The sequence below is a fragment of the Chionomys nivalis genome, chromosome 9 (genome assembly GCF_950005125.1).
Source record: "Chionomys nivalis chromosome 9, mChiNiv1.1, whole genome shotgun sequence".
Lineage (NCBI taxonomy): Eukaryota > Metazoa > Chordata > Mammalia > Rodentia > Cricetidae > Chionomys > Chionomys nivalis.
The window spans coordinates 63,464,765-63,485,949 of record NC_080094.1 but is presented as its reverse complement, the minus strand read 5'-3'; positions in this window follow the sequence as shown (position 1 = coordinate 63,485,949).

Below are 21,185 nucleotides of genomic sequence, written 5' to 3'. Positions count from 1 at the left end.
TTACCTAACAACAGGAACATCTCACTGCCTGAACAATCACCCAAAGTTCTTCAGTCACGTTCAGTCATGCATCTTTTGCCTACAGGCCTAGTATATCTGACACACTTTCTTGTGAAACAGTAAATTCTGAAGGGCTATCCTACCTTGGTAAAGTTTTGCAGTTCCCTCATTTTGTTCTCCTTGCCAAGTTTGTACAATAGCTATCATCAGTTAGGGTAAGGGCAGTTTCTTTGATCATATGGCTATATTTTGCCATAAAGAAAACAAATTCCACATGTAGTTTCTGTGATGCCCATTATCTCTGAAGTAGATTGGTGCTGCCAGGCATAGAAGTGTCTCACTGTCATTAAATCCTTAAGTAGTTAAACATATTAAATGTTATATTATGTATATCGTTGAAGTGTTTTAAGACCATCTATCTAAACATATCTATGTATGACCTTGAAAATATGCCTAACATGACTATAATGTTGACTATTATAGATTACTATTAACCTGTATTTCTTAATTATATATTACATTTTTAAATGAGCTGTATAAACATAAACCTTAAACAAGAGTATGATATACATACAATATAATGAAATTATCTTTTAAATTTTATTAATAAGTCATAATCCATATAAATGTAAAATATTTAAGATTAATAGCTGTTTTTTGATTAGATTCAATAATCTCCCCATTGATCTTACAATTTCCATACCACCCCTTTTTCTTTTTAGAAAAGATCCTTGAATCTAATATCTTTTGTTCAGCTTTTTTTTCTATTCCCAATAACAATATGTGACAACCCCTTTAAGGATAACAAACATCTATAGTCAATTATTAGGCAATGTTGATGTAGTTTTCTAGACTACTTTCTGCTTATTGGAGTCACTGGTAATCTTTTGAGGACCCTATGAAAATTTAGGAATTTAGACCAGTCCTGACTGGAGTACTCTGTGAGTCTAGATCATATCAGCCAGCAGCCTTGAAGCTGTTCTGCATGTAGAATATAGAGGAAACTGCAACAGAGGTGCTCTAAATCATTGGATCATCTGTGTCATTCGTTTCCATCAGAGATTTTTCAGGGAGTCATTCTCAATCAAACCATAATTTTTTAAACACAGAATGAACTCACAGCCTCTCATTCCCTGTGGGAACAAAAGCAAAAACTTTTCTCCAAAGTAGCATATCTTTTGACTTAAATTTGAAGTCAAGATATTTTTAAAATATGCATGTTGGTTTAATCTAGCAGCTTTCTTAATTAAATGACTCTCAGCACACATCCAATTAAAATGTAGAGTTATAGACCTTAGTCCCAAAAGATACACCTATAGAACAATTGAGCAAAAGGGGACAGAAATGGTTTAAGAGTCAAATAATCACAGTGTTTGCTGTGATACTGATCCTCCTAATTATGTCAGAAGCTGCACCATACAGTCTCACAAACATTACATTACAACATAACATTCAACGAGAATTTAATGGAACTAATTTTTGAGTTATGGTGACCACAGGTTCCTCTGTTGTTTACAGGAATAATGTTCCTGCAGAACATTGGTAATTCATCAGAAAGTACAGCTGATTGCAGTAATGGTCTGTCTGCGGCTTGTACCTAGTTCAGGCTATAACTATCAATTCAAATTTATATTTGAATTTCACTCTTCTCAGTCTCCTTGCCTAACTTACAAGATCTGCCCAACATCCTGTAAATTATGAACTTATCTACCTCAGTCAATAGGATGCTTTCTGCCACTATGTGAACATGGCTGTAGCTTCATGTGAACATTTCAACTGCTTTCACCTCAGACTCAGGAATGCTCTGGCATCCTTGTGTTCATTTCTATGCTAAATATTTGAGGACCCTGTGCAAATACGCAGAATTCTTTCTCTGCATTTTTCTCTTCTCTGTTAGTTTAATGCTCTTGGCCAAAACTGCATTAGTTTTAAGGTATGATCAGCTTCATCATCTTAGAGCTGGGAGCCTGAGCAAATGTTTGGTCTGGTATCCAGGGCTGTAGGAGAGTTAAGGAAATGCCCTGGCAGTGATTTTAACCACAAACCCACAATTTTTTTTTTCATTTGTGACATGCTCATGCCATGTAGCTCCAGATGAATGAAAACTGAAAATGTTTCAGACTTATCTTCCTATGTGCTGAGTCTATAGACATGGAGCAAAACTTCTTTCTCTTTGTTCCATGACCTACAATGGTCCATTTTTCTCTATCATAGACAGAAATACATTGTTCAAACTTCAGTATGTTCTCTATATTGGCATAGATGTGTCTTACTTGCTGTGTGTCTTCTTTCTGCCTTCTTTTTTGTTTCCATATTCAGCCCTCATTCTCCCTGGGATTAGTGTTGAGGCTCAGTGCAAATTAATTTTGTTCGTTGATATGAAAACTCAGCTTTATTGCGATGCTTATCAGAAGTCATAATGGACATTTGTCTGCTCTATCTGCTAAACTTTGAGTAATATTAGAGATCTAGTTTGTTTCTTCTCCAGAACTTAGTATAATGAGTGCTGTTTTATCATAGAATGTGCTTACTTATTTTATTTTTATGTTTTCTTTTTCATACAGATCCTGGGAGCTCCTTAAAATGTACACCTGCATTTGATCCATATAAAGAGTTAGGAGAACTTGCGAAAACCAATGTTCAATTACTCTCTGAAAAAACTAAACTGAAAAATGAATTATCTAAAGTAAAAGAAGAGAACTCATGGTTAGAGAAAAAACTTGTAAGAAGGAAAGAAAGAAATTGTATGCTGAGGTATAACACCATAGTCCTTTGTAGAACACTTGCTCTGTTTATACTGAAGATTGGCAAAAGGACTTTGGAAATTTCTTAATTTCCTTTTGACATTTTGTGATAGAGAGGGTAAATGGATTTTGATGATTTCTTAGTTTCTTTTTGACATTTTGCAAGAGAAAATTTCTGTGTTTAAAGGGCAGAAGAAATTTTTAGAAATAATAAATCCACTATATAATCATTAATATTTTTAATTTCTTTGTCTCATACATAGATAACCGAATGCATATGCCCTTTAAAATCCCAATGTAATATGTATATGGAGCCAGCCTACCACAATTAAGCATCTGTATTAGACAAGTAGGATTTTATGGGACATTTTGTTATGTATTACAAATTATTCTGTAAGAAACAAAACTGAGGAGAATAATTTCCACTATTTCTAAATGCTTATAATGAATGTTTCCCATGCAGAAATTTGTTGAAATACTTAGAAGCTCAAACTTATTTTAATATTTTTTTAATATTTCTCCTGTAAAATATGATCATTCTTATTAAGCAGTATCTTGGTTTTCTATTGCTCTGAAGAGACACCATGACCACAGCAACTCCTATAAAAGAAAACATTTGACTGGGGGCTTGCTTACCATTTCAAAGTCTTAGTCCATTGTCATCATGGCTTGGAACATGGTGGCAGGGAGCATGGTGTCATGCAAACAGATGCTAAAGCTGTATCCGAAACTGTACTTCCTGTTATCAGGGCAGAAAAAGAAAGTAAAACTGGGCCTGGCATGGGGTTTTGAAACCTCAAAGCCTACCCCCTGTGACACACTTCCTCAAATAAAGCCACACCAATTTGAACAAGGCCACCTCCTAAGCATTCTAATCCTCAAACAATTCCACTGCATTCAAGTACATGAGCCTATGGGACCCATTCTTGTTCACATCATTACAAGTGATTATTTTAATCTGCTAACAAATTTAATATGTATTTTGGGTGATTCTTTGTATCAAACCTAGGACCTTACATGTGGTAGGCATCTCTTTACTTAGTCATACTCAAGTAATGGTTAAATTAACCAATTAAATTCTATCAATTAAAGAGAAAAAACAGTAATTTAAGTCCTTTTCTTTTAAAAGCATATTGATGTTTATTATTATGATCACCATTACTTGCTATTAAAATTCCCCAAATGAATTCTTAAATTGTTCATAAAATACATAATAAATAGCAAAATAAGTAGAAATTGTGATAAAATGGATACATGAAAAGAATGCTCATAGATATTAGGTTGTGTATCTTTCTTTAAAGTTTAGAAGTTAGAATAGAAATGAAAACTCAGAGTATAAATTTTGGAAATGTTATAAGCCACTTATGAGAGTCCAATTTATAAAATGAACATTTTGTTTTCTGACTAGAGTAATTCTAAGATTAGCTTATTTAACCACAGATCAACCATAAAAGAACAAGTAAAGATGAGAAGAAAAATAATTTGTGCTTATAATGGATTTGAAGAGGATCAGAGAGAGGAAGAAGAGATGATTGAGAGAAGAGAGCAATACAACAGACAAGTTACAGAGACACATGAACTTGAAATGTATCTGAAAACAAGAGATGTGGGATTAAAGCAGGTAATTAATCTTTAAGAAAAATAGTATTGCAACTTCAGCCCACTAATATGTAAATATGCCTTGATTTAATATTTCACTTTTTAACAGATATGTAACCACAAAAACATTTTCTTTGTCAGTTTTATCACTATGCAAACTTAATTAGTATATACATAGAAAGCCTTGGCAAATCTCCCATGCTGGTATCTTTGTTTCTGGCTTCTCAGACCCAAAATAACCACACACAAGCTATATTATTAAAGTCGCTGCTTGGTCTATTAGCTCTAAATCTTACTGGCTAGCACTTACATCTTAATTTAATCCATTTCATTAATCTGTGTATCTCCACATGGCTGTGGTTTACTGGATAAAGTTCCGTAGAGCATCCGACGTTTGTCTGTGGCAGGACTACATGACTTCTCCCAAGTCTGCCTTCTTTCTCCCAGCATTCAGTTTAGTTTCCCTGCCTACCTCTATTCTGCCCTTCCAGGCACAAGACAGATTCTTGATTAACCAGTGCTATTCACAACATACAGAGGGGAATACCACCTTTCCTTCTCTGTCTAAATAAAACTGAAGGTTTTAACATTAACATAGTAAAATTACATATAACAAAACAGGTATCAAGCAAGAATGACAACTACAATATTTATATCTACTTTATCTTTTTTCATAACTAAGGAAAACTATAATTATATCTATTCAACTCCATCAAAGACTCCAAAAGGATAGAATATTACCTAAGTTAACAGAAAATGCATGGTAAGTAACTTCCAAAACTCTAGAATTGACAGAGACATCTTGCTACCTAGACAGTCACCCAAAAAGTTCTTCTGTATCATTGCTAGCCTCTATCTTCACCTTATTGACCTATAGTATCAGGTAGACTTTTTCATGAAGCAGGAAATTTCAAACACATGTCTACCTATTCTAGCAGTTTGTCAGTCACTTTCTTCTGTGTCCTTCAGAAAGTCTAGCAGACTCTTTCATGAGCCAGGAACCCCGATGAATCATCTCACATTTGTGCAAGTTCAGCAGTCATTTTTCTTTGGGTCCTTCATGTTCAGTTCATACAGCATAATATCAAGCAGTTCAGGCAAGAGCAGCTTCTTGCCCATATGGCTAACCAATGCCATAAGGAGCCTCTTTAGTGTCTATCATCCTCTTGAAGTAGATTGATTGCTGCCAGGAGCAGATATGTCTCATTGTCATGAAAGGTCTAAGTTTTTAAGACATTTTAAATACAATATTCTGTAGTCTTTGAAAGTTTTGAAGAATATCTAACTGTTTGTATCTCTATATATCTAGACATGACTACAAGGTAGACTATTATAGATGTTCATCTGTTAACCTATATTTCTTAATTATACATTACATTATTAAATGACCTGTACAAATCAATAACTTATCAAGAAGAGAAATGTACATATAAAAGATTTATCTAAAATTTGTATCAATAAACCAAGATCCATACCAATGTAAAGTATTCATCTTTATAGCATATTCTCCTTTAAATGTAAACAAACATTTATAACAATATTTAGGAATTTGGGCATAGTTGTCTTCAAACTGGTTCCTGCTTTTTGTTGGGCGAGGTATTTTTTGGGAGTGTACACAGAAACTTTTTGAGGTGGTGGATACAGTACAATATTTTCCAGACACAGTACAGCTTATGCATATATGAACTCACAGAGACTGTAACAACATGCACAAGACTGCTCAGGTTCAAACCAGAAAAAACAAATCCCAACACTTAGGAGATGGAATCACAAATTCTCACCATAATCAAAAAGATTTTAATGATTGGCACATAGTTGGGAAGAGAAAATCACTTCTCTCCAGTAGAATGTCACTGAGTATATCAAACAGTCTACATGCCCAGCAAGAGTTGCCAACACAAAATGGACTTCATGGGTGTGAGTGTGTGTTCACTTTTTCTTTTAGTTTGGTATTTTTCATCTCATTGATTTTATTTTCCTTTATCTGTTTTGAGTTCCATTTTTTGTTGTCTGCAGTTTTTCTTGTGTTTTTTTCTTTGAGTAAATGAGGAAAAGATGAAGTTGGGAATATGGTAGAGTAGGATGTAATATGGGATGATTTGGGGAAGAGGAAAGAACATGATTGAAATATATTGTATAGAAGAGATTATACAAAATGATAAAAATAAAACTGATATGACAGAATAAGAGTGCAAAGTAAACTAGTAAATAATTAAGATAGTCAAATATTTTTCTCATGTAAAGAGTCCAGAGAAACTCGTTTTGTAGTGTGATTGCAATGCTTTCCTATCAGTGGCTTTAGCTACCTCTGAGGATCATTCCATCTACACACAAGTTAATAAATGACATAATATGCAGGCTTTTTTGGGGGAAGCATTATTTTGGATAGCTTATACCTAAATCCCTATGTTGTGATACATGTACTATAAAATAAAGGGATGAAGTTACCATCGGCTAGTGGAATTAGTGAAAGTTGCATGCAGAGCTGGACACGTATCCTTTCTCCGTATTCCAATGCAATTAAGAATGAATTAGTTTGCTTAGATAGAGGAATCCTGTCACTGTGTCACACAAAAATAAAAATGTGTGTATTGCGTGAAAAACTTCTCAGTACTGAAGAGCTGTAGATATTGTTACAATTTGCATTTTACTGATTAATAAAACCTGAGACATGGGACTTTAACTTGTTTCAGAACAAACATCTTGTAGTAATCGGAGTTGGGATTAAGGCTCACACATTCACACTCAGCATTAGTGTTTAAACTGTCTCAACACCTTGGTCACACCCTTCAATAAAATATCTAATAATAACAAAAATTCTCATGTTAGGCACTAGGAAGATAGCACAAAATGTTTACAAGCATGCAGAAAGACTTGTGTTCAGTCCTCTGAACCCATTAAAAATAGACATGATAGTGCCTGCTGTGATCACAGCTCTGGAGAGGCAGCAGTGAATGGTTCTTGAGAGTTCATTACCAACCTACCTAATCTACTTTTTCAGTTCCATACTTAATAGAAAGAAAATAAAAGACAACAGCCCCCAAAGAACACTTCAGATTGTCTTCAGTTACAACTGTGATCTTGCCACTCCACACAACCTATACATTACACAATATTATGTCAATGTTTACCATTGCTGGTATAGCTTTGGTCATATGTGTATATATACACAATTTTTTAAGTTAAAATGACTATGTAGTCCTTGTAAATCAAAATCACAAAGGCCACAAGGGCCTTTCCCCTTTTATTTTTGTCAGCTTCAATATTTGATTAGAGATAAAATAGAAACATAAGGAACTAAAGTCCTTTAGCAGCATTAGCTCATTTTTATGAACAGTGAGGCCATATTACTTCCTGCTCTGTGGGTTGGGAGAATCCTGTTGCAACAACTGAATTAAACCTGTAGTGGTAGCATCAAAGCAGTCATAAAGTATGAGTATAAGAGGGTCTTCCCTTACTTTATAAAAAGCCTTATCACATCAAGAGATGATAGCTCAGTTTATATGAAAGTATTTGATGGCTCAATTTATATCAAAGTATTAACAAAATTATTTTTTATCTTTCATTCAGTTACAAAAAGAAAAAGAATATGTACAGAGGATGGAAGATCACCTACACATGTAAACTTTAAATTGGCATATATTTATATAGAAAATAAATAATATGAAATTTATATAACTTACAGTTAATATGAAAACACTGTGAAACTGTTAAATGTTTCTCAAAATTCACAACACAGTTTGGGAAGTAACTCAACAGTATATCATGGCTCCGCATGCATGTGGAATATTAGTTCCCAAATAGTACCAACCAAAAAAATATGTAATTTTCATGTACCTACATCTTGTTTATTCTTTTATCAAAAGCTCAAAAATGGTACAATTTTACAATTTGTTCATCGTGGACATTTGGTATATTTATTTTATAAAGTCACTGTTTCGTATGAGCATATAAATGTTATGTGTTGGTTTGTGTGTGTGAGTGTGTAAGCATTTAGAAAAGGGACTGAGAGAAGGAATAGAGAGTTCTAATGGGAAGTGAGAAGGTATTAACACAGGATTAGTTGGGATATTTGAGTCAAGAAAACAAGAGTAGGTAGGAGAAAGAAGAATCCAGGAAGAGGGAAAGGGGAGGGGAGAAGATGGTTTTTTAATGGCAACAAAGAATAAAGTACAATAATAGACTTCTGTGAAAATCTTTCAATGAAACATGATATTGTTTGACATGTATGACATCTAAACCTTCAAAAGTAAAAATAATGTGGCATTTAAAATTGGTATGTGAAAAAATTATTCTAAAATATACTTGAATATCTTTTAGGTTAGAACTAGAAAATGCCTCAATAATGGCTACAGTGAAGAACCAAAAGAAGGAAATAGAACATCTACAGAGACATCTGCAAGACACACACCACAGCCTGGAACCCAGTCCCAGTTCGGTATGTCCATTTCATGTTTCCTTTCTGTCAATGAAAAGAAATACTTTAAGAAACATATGAAATATCTCATTAAAAATACTTTAATGTTAAATAATTTTGTGCATACAGAGTGTTTTAATCTGCCTTCTAATACCTACACTTTAATTCTTTTCTCATTACTTTTACACTTTCACTACTTTTTTATGTGCCCATTTTGGGGTTGTTTTTAATGTGGTGTTTAAGCTCACTGATGCCAGTATGTACATGGCTATGACACCATCTACTGGAGTATGGCTAGACTCTGAGGTTTTCATCCATGGAGAAGGCAACTCCATCTTTGATAAGTCATCAATTTCTCTTTGAATCAACTAACTCCATGGGAAGCAACGGTTCAGGATGAATAGCATAGCTTGGGGCTAGAGTGTGTTCCTAGCAAGGCGCCAATGTGTGAGATCAGTTCCCAATACCATATAAATGAGTAGGTTTTCTAACAATTCAGATTTAATACTGCTTATACTGGCAATGAATATTTTAAACAGGAACATATTTTTCACACATTTGAAAAATCGTTGTCTGAATCATTTTCTCAACCCTCAAAGGCTAAAATGTCAAAAGGCAGAGAGTCAAATATACTAGCATTATTTGAGTAATATTTTCTCTAAATATAAATTTCAATTTGTGGTAGGCACCGACAGCTGCTCAGAAAAATAAGAACATTAGTAAGAAGCACACTTCGGTAATAACTGAGATGGAAAACACAATAAAGAGCTTACAGTCTGAAGTCTCCAGACTTAAAACTTCCAAAGAGTCAAACAAAAGAAAACTTGAAAAGTACAAGCAATACTATCTGGAAGAAATAAGAAATAATAACTTATTATTATATGAACTAAACAGGTGAGTAAAAGAAAATGTCACAGAAGATGCAATCAGCTAATTCAGTCATTGCTAAATAGTATTTTAGTAAAGTTGAATATGGAGACCAATGGAATTAGAAAGCTACCTGGCAATGTGTGTTTGGAAAGTTAGATCAGAAGGTGGTCTCTGATAAAATGTTGTTTGAGGCATATTTTATTCCCATCCCTCTTTTAGTCATACTCATATAGTTAATCCAAGCACCCAGATTTTCAGCCACATATTTCTAAAAGTTTCTAGTTAGATTCAGCCATGTGGGTATAAAGTTGCTCATCAATATATACAAAGAACACACATGCACAGAATGATGTCAGCAGATTGTGTTACTTCCTGCCTGATGTGGATCTGGAAATCAGACAAGGGCAGCTGAAGAATAAATAAGAACAGCACATGGACACATGGACATAAAGATGGGGTCAGACGGGGTATATGTACTCTGATAAACGATTACTACTACTGCCATGGTGCTTTACTTCAGTGTATTAACCTTGTACAGCACCAGGGTGGAAGGGTCTGTTGTTTACTCTCTTAGGCAAGCCATCTAAAGCTGCAGCATCCAGGAAGAGGAAGAAGCTTCCGTTGCCAGTGTTTGCACCACATTTAACTCTTTCCAGTTCACAAAGCTTTGCCAATCCCATCTTGGAAAGGTTTTACCTGTCACTTTACTGAGACTCTGGAAACCTTGACATGGATGTTCCCATGTCAACAGTACACATTCACTCAGCACTTCACTCCCTTAGGCCTTCTTTTCTCCTCTTCCCACAAGGCTGTACGTGTATGTGTGTGTGTGTGTGTGTGTGTGTGTGTGTGTGTGTGTGTGTGTGTAACAGTAATAATCAAAGGAGGTCATTAAATACAGAAAGAATAGACATGGGATAGGTTGGAGGGAGACTAGATAAATAGAGACATAATAAATTTGTAGTTTAATTGGGAGGGTGTTTTTCAAGATAGGGTATCACTATGTATCTCTGACTGTTTCAGAACTCACTATGTAGACCAGATTGCTCTCGCTCAGCCTGCCTTTACTTCCCATGTGTGCCAAACCATTATGCTTTAACTTTTAAAAAAATGTAATTAAAAAAAATGCTTGGCTGTTTTCGGGTGAGTACAACTGAAACTCCCGGGGAAAGTGCCGTTAGTTCTAGTGAAATCTGGAAAATTAACTCTTCCCCACTGTTAACTTTTGTCTTATGTGTAAAACTTCACATGTTTTATGTTCCTTGTACTTAGAATAGAGAAGAACACAATAGTAAAAGAGGTTCATACAAATCACAGTGTTATCAAAGATAATTTTTTGTCGGTAAGAGAACATGTGTAGAAGCCAAGAAGAAACCAGTCCAATATCTGATTCCTGAGTACTTTTGAAATAGCTGAATAGACTCAAAGTTCCATTTGTTTTTCTGTTTGTTTATCATCACTCAGCCAGTTGCTTGCTTCTCTTATTGCTTAGTGTGTGTTATGGCTTTTGTCAACTTGACACAAACCTAAACATGCCACATACCTTGGAAAAGGAAATCTAATTTGAGAAGTTGCTCCTGTCAGATTTGACCTGTGGCACCAATGTGTGATATTTTCTATACAAAACCTGACAGCAAATGCTTGAGAGAATGTCATTTTGGATGCTTCCTCTAACTTCCTAACTCTCCTTCCTAGCAGCAATGTTTATTGCTTTTTATAGCTTTGTTTTATTAATTGTATATATTTTGAGAATATAATGTGATGTTTTACTAAATTTAAATATAGTTAATATGTTAGTAAATAATGAATGTTAATATACTCATCATATCACATAATTATATTTTGAATTCAAGTATTTCTAATCTGACCTCAATATTTATTATTCCTCTTAGCACCAGCTTACCAGTTAAGTAGTCATATTTTGCTGCTATCTTGTATATAATTGTCTTTCATTTTATATGGAATTTTTCCCCAAATATGCATGTCTCTGTGTGTGTATTCTGTTTTCCTCATTTATGTGTATGTGTGCCTGTTTGCCTGTGTATGGTCATATAGGCATATACATATGTGTGTGCATTCATGTGAAGGTAAGACTTATTTTGGATGTCCTCTTCAGTTAATCTCTTTTCTTCTTACATATTGGATATTGTTTCTCCCTCAAGCTGAGAGCTCACTAATTTGCTAGACTGCTGTCTGCCTCTGAAGCACTAGGGTTGCAAATAGGCCCTACATCCACATGGAACATTCACAGTTTAGGCGATTTGTACTCTGGTCTTAGGCTGCCATGATGGTGTTGTAATCTCTTTACCTGTGGAGTCATTTCCTTAGACACATACTGTATGTCTTCTTTCAGAATAATTCTAAACATATAATTGTATTCAGTAGGTACGATTTGGCATAGTTTTCAATATTAAGATTCTCTCAAAACAAAATTTATTATTTTGTCAGAATTTTTATTGAAAATCATTTTGCAACTTTCCAGAGAAAATTATTACTATTCAATATTTATCTCTTTGGGATCCATAGGATTAACAACACCCAAGAAAAGTCCCATACAGAACATCACACGAAATTTGAGCAAAACAATTCTGTATCAAATTCACTGAATACAAGGCTGATTGATAAATGCTCTTGTGTGGAGAAACCTCCCCAATTGGAAATGGAAGATGGGCAAAATTTGGTGGAGCCATCCTCAAGCTCAGGATCTTCTCATGCCTACATGGCATGCTCCGCATGGATGGTGTGTTTGAGAATCATGTTACTTTGAGTTTATTATCTGTGGTATAATTCTTGTTTTCAACTTGATACACGATTACGTTATTTATTTGATTTACATATGCAAGGTTAAGATCCTAATACTATGTATTATTAATAAGAGAAAGCAAATTTTGCGTTTGGGTAGGATTTTATTTTTCCCTTTTATTATTCATAGATTCTTTTCTCAGGCCCTATAATCCCCATACAGTTTCCTGTCCCTCAAGTCATCTCAGTTCCTCCCTCATGCACAGGTCTGTGCCAGGTATCTGCATATATACTATGGCTTTCAGCTTAGCACTTTTATGGGACTCCTGTATGTGTAAATAAGTGAGTCTCTTATTCATATGCCTTTTCTTGGGACTCTTATTTTTCTGTTGGTTTGTCTTGTTCAACTTTGATATGATGATTTTCATTTTCTATTCTTATATTTTATTTTGTGTTGCATGAATAATAAAAACCCAGAGTCAGATATTGGGGTTCAACCCGACAACCAGAAAAGCAAAGCTACTAGAGAAGTCTTATCTCTGCCAAGGCTGGGCGTTCACAGACTAAGCAGACTAAGCCTCTCTCTCCTCTCATTTTATATTCTGTCTAGTGCTGGCATTAAAGGAATATGATTCACTAGTTCTGGGATCAAAGCTGCACTACCACCACCACCTGGATTTGTTTCTGCATTGGTCTCGTGTAGCCTAGAGTAGCCTTGAACTCACAGAGATCCATCTATCTCTGTCTCCCAATTGCTGAGATTAAAAGTGTGTGTCACCACTGCCTGACCTCTCATAGCTTAGCTTTCCCCTTCTGATATTCAGGCATGCTTTATTTATTCAAAGGTAAATAAAGTATCATTAAAGATTTTTTTTTTTTTATTATCTCTTAGAAGCCTATTCTTTTCTAATGAGAGACAGAAAGGGAATGGATCTGGAATAGAAATTTTGTCTTTTTTTAAGGTGTCCCTAAAATTCTTATTTTTCAAAAGACACAAATTAGCCTCATTGAATAAATATGAATAAATACTAAACAGTTGCATTTTACATTTTGTCAAAGCCTCATATATGACACATCTTATTGTGTAAATATAGTTCGAGAGGCACTTGGTCAATCTGAGGCAAAACTTCAGTTATTCTGTCTCTGCTGCACCTGACAGGACTTTAGGGATTCCTCAGAGTCCCAAATGTGCTACCCTAAATTATAAGAGAGTTATTGGATATGTAAGCTATAAGGACATCTGAAAGGAACTCTTAATATGACTTAAATAAACTTGTGAAACAAACAAAAACATAGCTACTTCCGGCCATTTTTAAAACTTTAAAATGTTAATTTTAAAAATGAAAGTCACCTGTGCCTCTCTATTGTGCCTCCCCTGAATGAGAATGATGGCTAAGGCAGAAATGACACAAACAGTTTCAAATAGCACCTAACGTGATATCATTTGGGTAATTTTACTTGGAGATGTATATGGAGACACATATTTTCCTATTTATAATGGACACTAAGAACAACTTTCCATTTAACGGTGACATCTTCATAGAAAGTAATCATTATTTGCAGAGGGAAAGGAAGCAAGAGTTAAGGATAATTGAAACAATCAACTACTTATCTATAATTTTATCTATAGATTGGCCCAGGGGAAATTATATAAAGTTTTCATTTGAGTAAAACTTAAATGCAGACTTATATCCTTGTTAATAAAATACCCATTTCAACCTATGTACATTGGCTTATAGCTTTCTTAGAGTTTTATCATGCTTCTTTACTTTCCTAGTGCAACATCCTAGCGCTACATCTTAGTGCTACATCCTTTAGTAAAGTTCCTCATGTTCTGGTTACCCCCAACCATAAGATGATTTTGTTGCTACATCATAACAGTAATTTTGCTACTGTTATGAATCATAATGTAAATACTTTTGGAAACAGAGGTTTTGCAAAGCAGTTGCAACCCACAAGTTAAGGATATTTAGAGTACTTTAGATTATAAGTATTTATTGGGGTCAGAGAAAAGTCTACTTAATGAAAGTTCTAGGTAACTGGAGAAATATTGTTTCTTATAATAAACTTAGGAGTTAATAAGTACCTGTAGTTTCCTTAAGAGATATGTGTTCACCCTAACGGTAAACTTTGCTTTAATGTTTTTAATAATGTTTATTACTAAAACACTGTATCTTTATAAAATTAATGTTTACAGATTAACAAAATAGACAATGTACATATAAACCAATTTGAGTGCTTTGAAGAAAAGTAACTGATTTGGGGTTCTTTCCTCTTTCCATCAAGTTTATAATTTAGCCCAAGCCCCAACTACCCACATCCCTTATAATCTCATGAGTCCTAATATTTCAGGAATGATGAATGAGTCTCTAGAATTTAAAAATTATATTCTATCTTTTAATAGTCTGGAAATAATACAAGAGAACTAAGAGAAGAACTCAGTGACTTAAAACAACCCAAGCAACTTAGTTTGGAGGTGCAGAAAAAACAAAAGGGTGATGTAGGAGAACCAGCTGGGTAAGTTCCTAATCCTTCAAATAATTTCGGTGATTTGACTCTAATTCTTGTAATGCTTAAATAGAATTTTAATTTACACTTAGTTGTTAGCATTTAAATAACAGTATTGTAAGATTTACTAAAGAAACTCATACAGATTTTTAAATTTTTTTTAATTTATTTTTCCATTCAAAAATTTCCCCTTCCTCCCCCCCTCCCATTCTCTCTACCACTCCCCCACTCCCCCTCCACCCTCCCCCTCCAGTCTTAAGAGAGGGCAAGGTACCCTGCCCTGTGGGAAGTCCAAGGCCCTCCTCTCTCCATCCAGGCCTAGGAACGTATGTATCCAAACAGACTAGGGTCCCCAAAAGCCAGAACATGCAGTAGGAACAAGTCTCAGTGCCATTATCAATGGCTTCTCAGTCAGGCCCCATTGTCAGCCGCATTCAGAGTCCGGTTTGATCACATGCTCTTTCAGTCCAGGTCCAGCTGGATTTGGTGAGCTCACATTAGAACAGGCACACTCTCTCAGTGGGTAGACCAAACCCTCGCGGTCCTGACTTCCAGTTGAAGCAATATTTTACATTGTTAGGCCGCCTTAGCTTCAAATTCTGAGCTTCCATCCTCAACTTGCCAAACGCTGAATATATATCCATATACATTCTGAGTGTGTGTGTGTGTGTGTGTGTGTGTGTGTGTGTGTATTTCAACAAGGAAACCAATCTTTTCAACAGCAAAATAAAACATACATTATGTGTTTTATATATAACAAATATATTCTGGATTTTGACACCAAATGAAGCATTGCCTTTGGCATGAAGCATCAAATGCATTCTACTTTATCACAAATATTTATTTCTTATATGACTTTTCTGTCTTTCTTCCTCATTGTCTTGAGGATTAAAGAATTTTATACATAGACTTTATCTCCTAACACTATCATCTGAATTCTGTTTACTTCCTTTCTGCATCTTTCCTTTTTAAATGTGTGGAATATATGATGGATATGAACACCTTACTGCTGGCAATAACCACATGCCAAAGCATACATGTTAGTAAACATTTAGATATATTTGTATTTTGATATTTTAAGAAAAATATTAGTTTGCTTGAAGAAAGCGATGGCAATTGTTGGGTATGGAATGATTCAGATATTTGAATAGGTTTGCATTTTTGATGATGAGAATTAGTCCCTAAAAAACAATGAAATGATTTAGACAACTGTATTTCCTAGTAGCCACACATGATTATTTCTTAAACCTGAGCTATTTTGATACTGTTCATGAATTTCATCACTCTCATTTTTTCTTCTTATGTTCAAACTTTTTTTAAAATTAAAATATAATTATATTGCTTCCCTTTCCGTTCCTCCCTCCAAATCTCTTTCATGTGCAATAATCACCATGGTTTTTCAAATAAATAGCTTTGTTTTCTATTATTATTATTAGTGTGTATGTGTGTACTACTCATCCTATTTTCTTCTTTACATTTAAACTAGTTTTATTCTCTGGGAATTTCATACATTTTATTTAATCATATTTATCCCTATGTTATAATTTATAAATATGAGTATTAGTATTCTTCATTCTATTTTCTAAGTAAACTGAATAGTTTACCCTGCACACAAACTGTATAAAATCTGTTTGATTATTGATTTGTAATTTTTATAAAGTAACTATTTTTAAAAGAACGTGGTCATGATTAAATTCATTACAAACAATAGTATGATATGTTCCTTACATTTTTTATTGTTTTTATCAAATTTAATTACTTTATTATCTATGGTGACATGCCTACCATAGTCAAAATTGCGTATATGTGCATATTTCTTAACAAATATTTCTGTATAATTTTTCTTTTCTTTTTCACATTTTTAACTGTCCTCTGGTGACAAATGATAATGACTTAATGTTTTATGAACACATACTGATGTAAATAGTAATATCTGTTATTTAACTGAATCACAGAATACACTAATTCCTTTCATACTATCTGCATTTGATTATCATTTAGTTAGAATTATCTGAGGAAAAAAATGAAAAGGAGGAACACAGGTTACAGATATTTTATTTATGATAAAACATAGTGCTGTAAGTATTTACCCTTAACAATTATTAAGCAGTTATTGCTAATGTACATTCATTTATTTCATAGTCACATTATTGGAAAACCCTTTAAGAAGATAAATCAGAAACATGAAATTGGAGAATGTGATACCTGCGGAGATTTTGAAATCTGCCCATCTGGAATGAGCACTCCAGTTTCACTGATGCAGTGCTCGGTAAGGCTTAATAAGTTTGGGGAGCTGAATTCATTTAATTGGGGAAAGTATAAAAAAATAAATAAAAATATAATTCTTTCAGTACTTTGAGCAGTGAAATAAATACATTTGTTAGTGTGAGAGACTTGATAGCAAAGGAAATATTTTTCTTTTTCTATTGAAACTATATGCTTTGATTCTTCTGTAACTTGATACTTCACCAGAGATTGAAGGCAAGCAATGCATGAACCTAGGTTATGACCATAAAGGTATTTTTCTGTCAATTTATTAATACGCAATTATCATCCATGAAATGCAATCATTTTGATTGTAAAACTAGATGTTTTCAATGTATGTATGTCTCTCTATTATACACTAATTTTATAATCATACTTAATTTCAAACGAAATTCTGTACTTTTCATCCATCATATAACCCTTCCCTGCCTAGTCTTAGGGAGACATCCAGCTCTGTTTTCTCTTCAGATTCGCCTGTTCTGGCGTCACAGATGAATAGCTCCTTTCTATATCGGCTTCTTTTACCTAACATGAGCTTTCCAAAGTTCCTTCCTGTTGTAGCTGGTGATGTATTCCTACACCATGCATTCTGTTTATTGATGCATTAGTTGGTGTTTCCACTTACAGTGTCTTAGTAATCCTGCTGTAGACGTGAATGCACACATTCACATGCGTTCCTTTCTCTCGGATGAATAGTTACTGGTACAATGTTGAGTCATGTGATAACACTGCATAAAGTTTTGAGGAGCTGCAGGTGCAGGCTGTTTCCCCAGTAGGGTATAGTACAGGCTGATGAGGCTGATGAGGGTGACCGACCTGTCCTGCTTGTGCGCTGCTGATATCAAGGTATGGTTTACAGTTGTACTTACAAGGACGAACTATTAATGTTCTTTTCTTCAGTAATGCCTTTGCTCCCTCATCCAGAACTTCTCTTTTTCACTTCAGTTTCCATCTTGTCTTTGTTACAGAACATGCTGATTCAGTCTGCAAGCTGTTACACTGTGCTTAATTAGCTCATTAAAATGTATACAGTTTACTAGATAGGAAAGGCAAGATTAGCCTGCAGAAGCCAGCTTCTCCTGTTAAAGTCAAACTGATCTTGGAGTTCACATTTAGTTCTTGTTCCTGCATATAACACAGAAACTATCCATTTATGTTGCACCAAATGTATATCCTCAGAAATGATACTTCCCTGTTGTTTCATTTCCCTTTAATTTAAAACATCCATATGGTTGTATGTATATATTTCTTCAGGATTTATAGAATAAGTATTTCAATCACTCCAAACAAAAAAGTATTTCAGCCAGATACCATTTAAAAAAATCTGGCAGTGTTTAAGCAATTTCTGAAAGAAAATGATTAAAATAGCAATAGAAATAAAAGAATCAAAGCACATTTTCATAATCAGTAAAGCATTGCAGGCTAACATGGGTTATGGTTTAATGATGAACATTAAGAACTAGCATAAAATCATTTTTTTTTTTTTTTTTTGGTTTTTCGAGACAGGGTTTCTCTGTAGCTTTGGAGCCTGCCATGGAACTAGTTCTTGTAGACCAGGCTGGCCTTGAACTTTGAGGCCTGTAGGACAGAGAAAAGCCTGGTTTTTGTTTGAGTGAGATTGAGAAAACAAAAACTAGGTAGATGCCCCTCCAGCCAGAGGGGCATCTCTCATTGGCTGGAGGTACCCCCACATCACATGGTGTCACTTAACCTATATAAGCTGACACTCAGTAATAAACTGAGTTCTTGCTTTGACTTGACTCCCTATCGCCTCTGATTGTTCTGCATTATGGGCCTTCAAAACAGGCAGATAGCACACTGACCTTTCCCTGGGGAATAAGGAGGCCTAGCAACTGTGGCTGGGGGAATAAAAAGACTCAGAAAGCCTAGCACAGTGAGTTTATTGAGTCGATGCTATGAAATGGAAATTTTGTCTAACTTAGTACTGACTGCCACGTTTTTGATGTTTGGCCTACACTATATCATCTTATCTAATGAAAATTAGACAATTACAGTACACACTCCCACAGCCAGGCACAGTGGTGGTGCACGGTCTTTAACATCCAGGAGTTGGGAGGCAGAAGCAGTTGGATCTCAGTGAGTTTAAGGCCATCCCGGTCTACAAAGTAAGTTCCAGAATAACCAGGACTGTTACACAGAAAAACCCTGTCTCAAAAAACCAAAATAAATACAGAAATAAATAAAAATCCACCCTCCCACACCTTTAGCCATGTTTCATAGTCTTCCCAGTTGAAAACTAAAATTATTTCAATCAATAACAGGAACAAGGCTCATTAACTGCTGAGTCATCTCTCCAGCCCTGATGCTAGGATCTTAGAGAAACCTGAGCTGGCTCAGCCATCTTCCAGAAGACATGAGTTCAGTTCCCAGAATCCACTTTAAATAGCTCAAAAGTTCCAAACACCATTTGTCTGCCTTTAGTAACACAAAAGTAATTTTTAAACTACCTTACCATTTGTGGTACCTAGGTCATGGTTACTGGAGTTTCATACCTTCATGTATAATTTCCCTCCATATAGAGATTCCTTATGAAGTGATGCCATTTTCAATTCACCTGCCCAACTATTTGTTCACTTGCTCTCCCCACCATTCCAAAATGAACAGTGCAAAGCTATAAGAGGGGGCTAGTAAGAAGGAACAGTGCAGGCTGCAAGGTCACACTGAGAAATTAGTGCTCAATACTGAAATCATTCTTTGCTATACCCTAGATCCTCTACTTCTTCCTTCACTTAAGAAGTAGCCTGTGTCTGAGCAATTGAATCATTTTCTTTCTGTTTTTTAGCTATACATCTTAAGTTCTGTGGCCTCTTTGAATAATATTGCTTTTGTCTTTCTCTGTTTTAACATAATCTTTTAATTTTTATAAAGAGTTTTTAATACAATATTTCCCCATTTTATATAACTATCCCAGTTCCCACTCTCTCCCCTCCTCTTGCTTCCTTCACATTCCCCCATCCCACCTCCCTATCCACTCCTCAGAATGGGTAAAGTTTCCCATAGAGAGTCCATAAAGTCTTACACTTCACTTCAAGGGAAGACCTAGGACTCCCCCCTCCCATATCTAGGCTAAGCAAGGTATCCACCCAAAGAGAATGTGCTGCCAGACGCCAGTTCAAACACTAGGGATAAATCCTGCTCCCACTGATAACTGCTCCACAGACTGCCCAAGCCTCACAACTGCCCCCATAATCAGTGGGCCTAATTTGGTCCTATGCAGGTTTACCCACTATCAGTCCAGAGTCAGTGAGCTCCCACTAGCTCCAGTCAGCAGTTTATGTGGGTTTCCCCATTGTAGTTTTAACCCCTTTATTCATATTATCACTCCACCTTCTCTTGGACTGGTCTGAGGTGCTTCCCTGTAGATCTCTGTATCTGTTTCCATTAGTTGCTGGTTGAAGGTTCTATGATGACAACGAGGGTAGTCATCAGTCTGATTACAAGGGAAGGCCAATTTAGATGTCCTCTCCACTTTGCTAGTCTTAGTTGGAGTCATCTTTGTGAATTCCTGAGAATTTCTTTAGTGCCATGTTTCACTCTAGCCCTTTAATGGATCCCTCAATCAAGGTATCTCTTTCCTTTCTCTCCCTCACTGTCTTTCTCCCTTATTGAGCATCCCATTCCCTCATGTTTTTTTCCTTTTTTCTTTTCTCCCCTCCCTCTCCCCTCCCACCTTCCCCCCTTCTTCCCCTCCTAATTTTCTCAGGAGGTCTGTTTCCCCTACCCAGGGGTATCCATATATGTCTGTCTTATGGTTCTGCTTGTTGCTTAGCTTCTCTGGGATCATGAACTATAGGCTTGTTATACTATTCTTTACATCTAATACACACTTATGACTAAGTACATAAAATGTTTCTCTATCTGGATCTGAGTTACCTCATTCATGATGGCTTTTTCTAGTTCCATCCATTTGCATGCAAACTCCAACATGTCATTGTTTTTGACTGCTGAGTAGTACTCCATTGTGTATAGGTACCACATTTTCTTTATTCACTCTTGAGTTGATCAGCATCTGTGTTGTT